Raw genomic sequence first — 9,752 nt, forward strand, 5'->3', positions numbered from 1 at the left:
TGGTCAAACTTTGACTAATGATAAGATCTCTAGAGTTGTTACTGTCTACTAGATGACTCGTTGCGCCCATGACGCAAAGGCCAAGTGCAAGCCAAATATTGAAAGAGTGCACTAAAATATAGAAACACAAAATGAAACATATGAAAATAAGTACGGATTGATGATAGATAGATGGTGGTTGTTTCAAAAGCATACCACACAACAGTCTAAGCAACAAATAACCGACAGTTAAATGCACAAGATGGTCTTAGGAGATTACATAAGATCTAAAAGGATGATGAACATAGAAGTCTTGATAGGCATCTATACTAATGCTAAGTTATATAACAAGGGGCTCTTGCAACTTGCTTATATTGAGTAAACGATCAGGCGGAGTCCCTTGAAAGTGCATTTGAAGGCGAAAGCATATGCTTGCCCTTTGTTCATGCTAGATGACCCGTTGCACCGATGGCACGAAGGGTAAGAGTGAACCAAGCATTCAAACCATGCAAGTAAGAATATTTTAGAGACCGGTCATAAAATCTTGGAAGCATAAGGAAATAGATTTAGGTACGTTCATACATAGCATTATGTAGTCTGAACCAATCACATGGTAACAATGAGCGTTAAGAGAGGCATAGGAAACACACAACTGAGCTTGAAAACAAAGAACACATCTTACTGGTTGTGCGTATATCAAAACATAAAACCATACACATTTTCACACCCACACATACTGTCAGCAAAACAAAGAATGTTGGCTGCTCCTGAATTATCTGCAAAACATAAGGAAGATGAACAGGACAATCTGACAGGACTTAATCAGATCTCAAGTTTCTCGACAAAGGAAGCTAATTTCCTACTGCCTGACAGTAATGTTACATCGTTACTTGGTTATCGCCATACAAATCAGTGTAGTTAAGAAACACTCAAAGGTTGCAGGCTACAGATAAAACCTTCTCGAAATAGACTTTCACCCAAATTTATAAATAAAGCAAACATCCATACAACCAGGCCAAAGTAGCGAAGCAAATAAGATGGTCGGGGCAACAACACGACCATGCCAAAAGAAAGCAAAAAAGAAATAGGAAAAAAAGCCACCGAGTGGCAGTCAGCATAGCAGCACTACAAAGAGGAGAGACGGCACTACAGATAAAACCCTCTCTGAGAAAAGCATGAAGCAACAATGACCATACAAAAGGTAAAAACCTGCCCGAGCAAACACGACGTTGCATCTCCGAATAGAAAGTGAGGCACCAAGCAAAAACTCCCTTTGCAGAGACAACGACACATCCTTAAGATAGTTCTGCACCCCTCATCAGCATGAAGAAAGCAACAACTCCAGATTTGTTAAAGGTCCTAAATAAACGTGTTAAACATTTGTGTGTATTTATATCGGTCTAACCTATAGATTTAGCACATCACCATGGATAATTGGATAGACTGCCATTACCTTGTCAACATGCTTCTATAAGCCCGTAGTTGTTTAAATTCAGAAAGTGTTTATGATACAACAAACCTGGGTTTGGGTTATTTATACGGACAGGATAATATATGATTTTGATGCATATTCCTAACCAAAGCCTACAGACTATCTGATTCTAAGTGTCCACATCCAGTTATGCCGACCAATTTTTTGTTTTGCCAATCAGTGTGTGAGTGAAACTTGATTATCATGATACACTACCAACCAAGATACAACACGAGGCATGTATAGGCTAGGAACAAACTGGATGAACCAAAACAATAGAAAAATCACAGGTTTAACTTGCATATACAACAATATTTTCATGTAAATGAAGGAAGAAACACTCATGTATGAACAGAACTGAAGGTACAACAGAACTGAAGCTACAAAAGAAATTTAATTCTAAGAAAGAGGCATCAGTTGATGAGAGGGAAGGAGGGGACAAGAGATATTACCTCGTCATCTTAGCGTCGCATCAGTTGACGGACGGATGGTATGCAAGTATACAGAAGATACTATAAATTGATCCTTCCCAGCACTGATAAGCTGCAAGAGCGTCCTCATACATGAAAATCCAGACACAACACAAATAAGCATGATTGTGTCATTTCAATAGGACGTCCAACAGCCAAGGTATATTTGAATCATAACAGCGAACGACCAAAGCACTGGAGACTATTAAACAAAATGATCAGAAAGGCCAAATCAGAGTGGCTAGGTTTGAAGACAATCATACATACACAATCTTTGTAATATGTTCTGCTGGGATGGGGGGGAGATGCCAAGGTTCACTGAAGGTGTTTGGGAAAATGAAATGCATCGTGTGTACATTACCATGTGATTCTTCAACTCTATTAGCTTCCAAGATCTGAAACAATAGCAAAACTTTCAGCATGTTTGTATTCTCAACAAACAAATCAACCTTCATATGGTATTTAAATTAAATATGGGTTGGACTGGCAGAATCTGCAGAGTACCTCATTTAGTGATTCCAGGAGAGGGAAGGAGTGGTAAATCTGCGAGGAATGCGACAACCTATCAAGAACAAAGTTGTGAATTAATCTCTTTGTCTTGATGCCCTCATCACCAGGTCCACCATCACTGATATCTTCTCTTCAGACACGTTAGCAAGCAGACTCTGTAGGAGAAGCGACCAAGTGAATAGAAGAGCCCAATAAATTCCTATGCAGTAGATTGGCTAACCCTAATCAGGAACTCGAAAAAATCTAGTCAATCTGTTACACATCCCAAACACACCAGACACAAATCCCATCTGCAACATATACACACGGGAACCATGATGCTTATAAACTGAGCAGTAAGAATAAGAATGACAACCAGATCGGTAAGGATATCCCAACCTCAGCCCACACCCGCAAAACAGCAAAGCGTCCATCATGCCAGCAACAACTTCTAATCTATCAAGTTATTCTTTCTTATTTCAACTGGAGCATCTATCAATGGATTCAAATTCAAATGAAGAAAAGCCACCGTTGGCATCCAGGGGATTTTTTTTTTCAGGGTAGCTCATGGAAAAATTGAGAAATAAACTTAAGATTAATGCACAATTAACTCAGGGTAAAAAACAGAGAAAAAAAGGATACAAAATAGAACAGAGATAAAACGTTCAAACACTTACCCTCGAAAAGACCTTTCAAAAATAAAATGAAAATGTACGGAAGGATCGCTACATTTCGTATTCTCATACTTAGTTAGCATATGTGGAAGCCCAACAGGGCAAGAAAAGAATGAGAATGCTGAAATCATACAAGAGGTGACAAAGTAGATGAGGAGCTCACCGAAATATTTGGCTTGTTGATCAGGCACACAGCTGCGACAGAGAGCCTCGTCGATCGTCTGTCAATTGATATGTAGTTGACGGGCAAAGATAAACCGCTCTGATCAGTTTAATTGCATGAAGCACATTCAGAGTCAGCTCAGTTTAACCACACACAGAACATTCAAATAACAACTTCCATCTAGAACAAGGGGTAAGCGATAAGAAATAATTAGTTCCAGTAGTCCTTCCTAAACCTCTACGCACCAAACCGTCCTCTGTAAGTAGACAGTAACCGCTACCTAATCCGCTTATGAAGCACGGCTGCAGGAACTATATTCATAATGAGCTGCAGCTGGTACTTATTGCACGCACATGTTGCAATGCATGAAAAACAGGGGACACACATGTTTTCCCAAGCAGCAAACAGAAGCAAAATCACCAGCCCAAGTAAACAAGGAAACTTTTTTTTTACAAGCTAATGGAACATGCAGCAAGAAGTAATCAAGCACAACAATTATACCACATCTAACCTTGCTGGCCAACGAGGCAGCTGTCAAGCAACCAGGACAGGATGTGAAACAAGCAAGTGCTGGCATGCTCTTCTCAAGATCAAACCATTGCAGTTTTTTAATGTTTGTAGATGGTCCTTCTGTACTTTACACATTGCACTTTGACAACCAAAAATGTAATTACATATGGTATATATCAAAACAATTAGCCTCTTGAAGAAGCGGAGATCCATAACAATTCTTCATAACAGAAGAGGATCTCATTTGTAGAGTGTGCATCACTAACTTAATTCAGAAATAAAGAGTGGATGCATGAGCTCTAAACTGGAACATGCACAACATCAGAAAACAAGTAGCACACTGCAAAGAGGAAATGCCATGAAAAATTGCTAGATCATACCTCTGGCACACAGTCCACTTCCCTTTCCTGGCAGTCAGTGATTTCTTAGCACAGAAAGCTGGAACAGTCACAGCATGAGCTGGACGGCTCCTCCATCAGTGTCTTGCTATTTATGACCAAAGGCAATTAGACGCAATACATAAGGAAGAAGGATGCCTGATTGAGCACACCAGTTTTGTCATGATCCATGAATACACCAAACATTCTTCTCAAGTATAATAGCTCAAAGAAACATTACCACAAACTTTGCCGATCTCAGGACCGTGGATTGCATCTATTAAAACTTGAAGATACTTCCAAGACCGCTAGGAACAATATGACCAAACATAGAGCAAACTACAAAAGAGAACAAATAGTTATAGTATATCCAGAAAAAGGTAGTATTATGTAAATATATAGCAAAGTGATTTTGTGTATGCCAGTTGCAGCATCTGACACGACACATTTTCTAGCAAATGGACCTCTATTTGACATTTCACCACAAAGTGCCTGTACAAAGACTTCAGCGCTGTGGCACACGCATAAAACTGAGAAATGCCTTTTACTATCTTCTTTTTCACATGAGGTTCGTCGACATTACCTCAAAATACAAAGCGAGACAAGGCCTTGTGTTGTTTCATTTCAGATATCACATACGATCAATTTCAGGAATAAACACTTGCTGAGAAATTATAGTAGATCCTGAATAAAAAGAAAATACAAAATAGAAATGTTCTTTGACATGGCCTTCCATCAGTGTATTCATTTGTCTTCTATTGATCACCCAAACGTGAAATGAAAATAAAATGATGGTTTCTCATTTTGGTCTCAAAAAATTATACCAACAAATGAAAAATGAAAAACAATGTTAATAATTTTGTAACTGCAATAAATATGGCATCAGGACCAAAAGATGCTCAATAACATCAATGCCTAAACTGTAGTAGCATGCAGATATAACATTCTTTTCGTCTCATAAACCAAAGGAAGTTCAGAACATACCATCTTAAATCACTGTGAGTGCCTTGGCTTGCATCATCTCCTAGTTGACCTGAGCTACAAATGCAATACAAGTCAATACTCTGATTTCATTCACCCTATTTTGCACAGGTCAATACCGAACGAACCAAATAAGTCAATAGAGTTATACTCTGAAGAAATGCTTACCATATTTTAACAGAGATGCAGAGGAAGAGGGATAGGGTCTGAATCTGATGGGCCAGAGAGGAAGACGGCCATGTGGTCTGCGCCTGCCGAGAAGTGCCGTTATCGATGAGAAGTGTCGTTATCGATGGCAGAGAGGACGGGAATCTTCGTGTCCACGGCATGGGGGTGCAGCAGCGGCCACCTCGTCGTCTCCGCGAAAGCTTCATGTCTTCGTCCATCTCTCCAGTGTGGGGGCGCCCGTGCCTCTCCTGTTGAGAGTTGAGGAGCAACAAAAGCTGGGTTAGGAGCAGCTATGGCAAGAGCACAATGGGGCAAGATAAACGGGAAAGGAGAAGGTCGACGTACCTCTGGAAGGAGAGAAGGAGAGAGGCTTGAGTAGCAGGCTGCGCCCTTCCTGACGAAGAAAGAACGATGGGCCGATGGCGCTCCTCGCACGCGCCTCTGCACCTGCCGCTCCTGCTGGGTCGAGCCTGCAGGTTCAGCACGCCTCCCCACGGCCAAAAACAACAGCGAAGCAACCGCCGCCCTGCCGCATCCCTCCCTCCTCTGTTCCTTCTCCTCCCGCGGCTCTCAGAGAGCACAACAAGAAAGCCGCCGGCCGCCGCCGTGACCTCGTCGGATCCGCAGCCTCATGCCGCCTAGGGACCGGATCCGCCCGGATTCACGCAACAGCGACCTGGTGGCACGGGAGAGAAGAGGAGAAGGATGAGCGGCGGCGGCCACGCGCTGGGAATCGAGAAGGAGGAGAGGAACGAAGAGAAAGTGGAGTTGCGTGGGGCTCGAGGAAGTGAGCGGATTGGTAGCTAGGTTTTACTGCTCGCGTCCCATCTGGCATCCACACCACCAATCGCGCACCGAGCCACCCGCAAGCTTTCACCTGGCTCCACACCTACCCAAAGAGACTAACAAGTGGGCCCAACACTTCTGAAGCGAAAGAGACCTGGCTGAGTGCATGGAAGGAGGGTGAGGGTAGACCAGCACCAATCCACCCACCCACCTGGACCCATGATCGATTGGCCCCCAGCCTACGATCGATTCAGCGCCTCTTTCACCCGGACAGAAGCCCGCACCCACCGTGTCACTGCCAGGCTGGTCTGCTCGCAAGGCTGGCCCATGCGTCAGCTGCTCTAAGCCAGAATAACGAGCGTGCAAAATAACGAGCGTTTGGATTTTTACCAGCGCGATGAAAAGCAGCCAGCGAGACAAACCGAGCGGGCAGGATTACTTCGAGACGGGGATGGCGATCGAACGGCGGGTTGCGTAGGAGGGTTTATATGTTCAATGGCCCCCCCATGAAGAGGGAAAAGAGTCTTTCTTATCAGAAATGCATACCCTTTTTATTGATAATACTATCCCCACCCTCATTGGAGGAGATTTCAATCTTGTCAGGGGTGCTAGAGCTAAAAGTAATGGGGTAGTTAACCAGAAATGGTGTGATAATTTCAATGCTTGTATTAAATTTGGAGCCTGCCAGAAATCAAACTTTCTAGCAGGAAATTTACTTGGGCCAACAACCAGGTGGATGTCATTATGTCCACCATAGATAGGACTTTTTGTGATACTGACTTAGATAAAAAAAATACCCCCTAGCTACTTGTAGATCCGTTCCCAGGTGTGGGAGTGACCACACCCCCTGTTATGGGACTCATATGTTCTCCACCCACCAAAATCTTCTAGCTTTAAGATGGAAAAATGGTGGTTATTAAGAGAAGATTTCTGTGATCTAGTCACCAAAATTTGGTCTGAGCCTACTCAGGCCAAAAATTCTATTGATAACTGGCAAACCAAAACTAGAAAGTTGAGAAAAGTTACTAAGGGGTGGAACTCTAATTAAGAGGCCAACCTTAAGAGATATAAGAAACTACTAATTGAGGAATTTGATGCATTAAATATTAAAGCTGAAACTGCTGACCTTTCTGAAGCAGATGCTATTAGATGGAAGTTCATTCATAATGAACTTCAAAAAATTTGGCTTCAGAAAGAGATCAAAGCAAAGCAAAGATCTAGGGATAGAGATATTAGGGAAGGTGATAGAAATACTGAATACTTTCATGCAATGGCCAATCAGAGGAGAAGGAAAACACATACATCCACTCCATTGAAAGCCCCAATGGCCCTATCACTGAAACTAGAGACATGCTTAAAGTTGCTGGAGATTTTTACAAAGATCTCTTTAAGAAAGAAACGAGTAGTGGCTTCACCCTCAGCCATGACTTCTTCTCTCCTGAGGAGAAAGTTACCTAGTTGGAAAATGATTCCTTAGAGGCCCCTTTTACTGAAGAGGAAGTGAAACAAGTTGTGTTTAGCTCCTTCCCAGATGGGGCCCCTGGTCCAGATGGAATCCCCTTCTTTTTTATCAACATTTCTGCCCCTGGTCAAAAAAGATCTTCTAGAAATGTTCAAAGACTTCCATGAGGGGGAGTTGAATATCTTCAGGCTAAACTTTGTCATGCTAACCTTAATTGTGACGTCCGGATAATTAAGCTACAGTGAACCTCTGCTAATGGTGCCATGTCATCGCATTACTGTTGTTAATCCTCACTTGATCCAAATCATGATTCAAATTCAAACTCAAAATTTAAAGTCAAAAATTCCAATTTGCCAAACATGAAAACTAAAATGTTCAAAGTGTGGCAAATAATCCCTGGATAATTGTCATGTTGGAACCAACCTCTTTTGGGTTCCGAAAGTGCCCTTGGAAATTATTTAGTGATCCAGCAGCATTTAAAATTGGCATTTTTAAATTTCTAACAATAGTTGGACAACTACTTCCGGCCTTAAACTTTTTGCAACTCTTAGAATTAATGTGCTCGCTTTAGTTGACAAGTCTCTTTTCTATCAAAACTCTTTTAGTTTTGCAATTTATAAAAATGCAAAATAAAAGAAAAACTCCCCTGACTCCTCCGGGCCTCAGCCCACCTCCACCCGAGCCAGCCCACCTACCCCCACTGGTCTCCTTCTCTTCTTGTTCCCGTGGTGCGGTTGCTACAGGGGCATGGTTGCCCCCGACCGCCTTGCCGGTGTCGTGGGCGAGGGGATAAGATCCCCCGACGCCTCGGGCTCCCCTCGTCCCCTCCCACTTGCCCTGGCGCTCCTCCTCATCCACTCCCCCTTTCCCTCGCTCTCTCTCTCTTCTCCCCGCGTGAAACCGCCGCTGCCGTCGCCATGGCCGCGACCATCGCGCTCCCCGCGCCGCGAGAAGACGCCCAGAGGACCGCCACGGTCCACTTCGTCCATCCCGAGGACCGATCGAGTGGGGAAGGCCCGTACACTGGCCATCGCCACCATCTTCATCTTGTACATCGTCGCCGTCCGCCGTCGATTCCCGCCACTCCGGTCCACCTCGACCTCCCTGACCTCACCATCGAGCTCGCTGTGAGCTTCTCCTCCATCTCCCCTATTTTCCCTCTTCGACCTGACGCCGTAGACCGCTCGTCCCGTCGTGCCCGAAGCTCCATGCCCGCAACCATGCTCGTCCGCCGTGCCCTGGCCATGCCCCACACTCGCCTGCTGCCTTGTTCGCCCGGGCCCTGTGCATCGCGCGCGTTCGCGGCCGTTCGCTGCCGCACTCCCCTGCTGCGCCCGCCTGCTGCTGCTGATCTACTGCTGGTTGTGCTGCTCATGCTTAACTGCTGCTGCTCCCGCCTGCTGCGCCGCTGGCGCCGATGTCCGCGCGCCGCTCATCATCGACCGCCGCTCCCTGCGCTAGCCGCGGGTCGTTGCTCCCAGCTCCGTGCCTCCTAGCGTCGACCGGCTCTGGCCGCCGTGCTTGTGTGCATGTGTGAGCACAGCGCTGGCTGTGTCTCTCGCACGAACGGCCGGCCCTTGTTTACTAGTAGTAGTAGGTTTAGTTTAGTAGGAGTAGTATTAAATTAATGCTAATTAAGCCTATTAGCAAATGACAAATGGGTCCCACCTAATTAGATTAGGTGAATGCCCCTGTTAACCAAACTAACTAACCCTGTTATTTGATACGACTATGACAGTGCCCCCACCTCTAAATAAACCCTTTAAAAGCAATCTTTAAATACTTGTGACACTGACAGAAGGGTCCCACCTGACCCTTTGACTAGTCAAAGTAGACCCAGTCAAATGCTGACTGGATTGCTGACTCAGCACTCCCCTGGCCCACGGTCATGCACTCTGGCTAGAGTGACACTAGGTGACAGAAGAATATTCTGGTTTAATTCGAATTAAAATAAATTAGAAAATGAATTAAAACTTTAAAAATTAATATAAAATAATCCGTAATTCCGATGAAAATACTTTGTACATGAAAGTTGCTCAGAACGACGAGACGAATCTGGATACGCAGCCCGTTCGTCCGCCACACACCCCTAGCACATCAAACACGCAACTTTCCCCCTCCGGTTCATTTGTGTGAAAACGCGAAACATCGATACTTTCCCGGATGTTTCCCCCCTTCGCCGGTATCACCTACTACCACGATTGGGCACCCCTAGCATCACG

At 44.4% G+C, this 9,752-nt stretch overlaps 1 long non-coding RNA gene across 3 annotated transcripts; it reads right to left on the reverse strand.

Annotated features, from left to right (window-relative positions):
* Nucleotides 1–585: 585 nt before the first annotated feature.
* On the reverse strand, nt 586–5,161 carry LOC123069926 (uncharacterized). Of its 3 annotated transcripts, XR_006433216.1 has the most exons (7): nt 5,118–5,161; nt 4,375–4,472; nt 4,137–4,292; nt 3,247–3,345; nt 2,425–2,585; nt 2,188–2,315; nt 586–1,993 (listed from the first exon to the last, which is right to left on the reverse strand). It is a non-coding gene; the product is annotated as an uncharacterized lncRNA (long non-coding RNA). The 3 variants fall into 3 exon arrangements; XR_006433217.1 differs by lacking the exon at nt 5,118–5,161 and having other exon boundaries at nt 3,247–3,304; nt 4,375–4,622; XR_006433215.1 differs by lacking the exon at nt 5,118–5,161 and having other exon boundaries at nt 4,375–4,622.
* Between the last annotated feature and the right edge of the window lie 4,591 nt (nt 5,162–9,752).

Source organism: Triticum aestivum, chromosome 3B (assembly GCF_018294505.1).
Source record: "Triticum aestivum cultivar Chinese Spring chromosome 3B, IWGSC CS RefSeq v2.1, whole genome shotgun sequence".
Lineage (NCBI taxonomy): Eukaryota > Viridiplantae > Streptophyta > Magnoliopsida > Poales > Poaceae > Triticum > Triticum aestivum.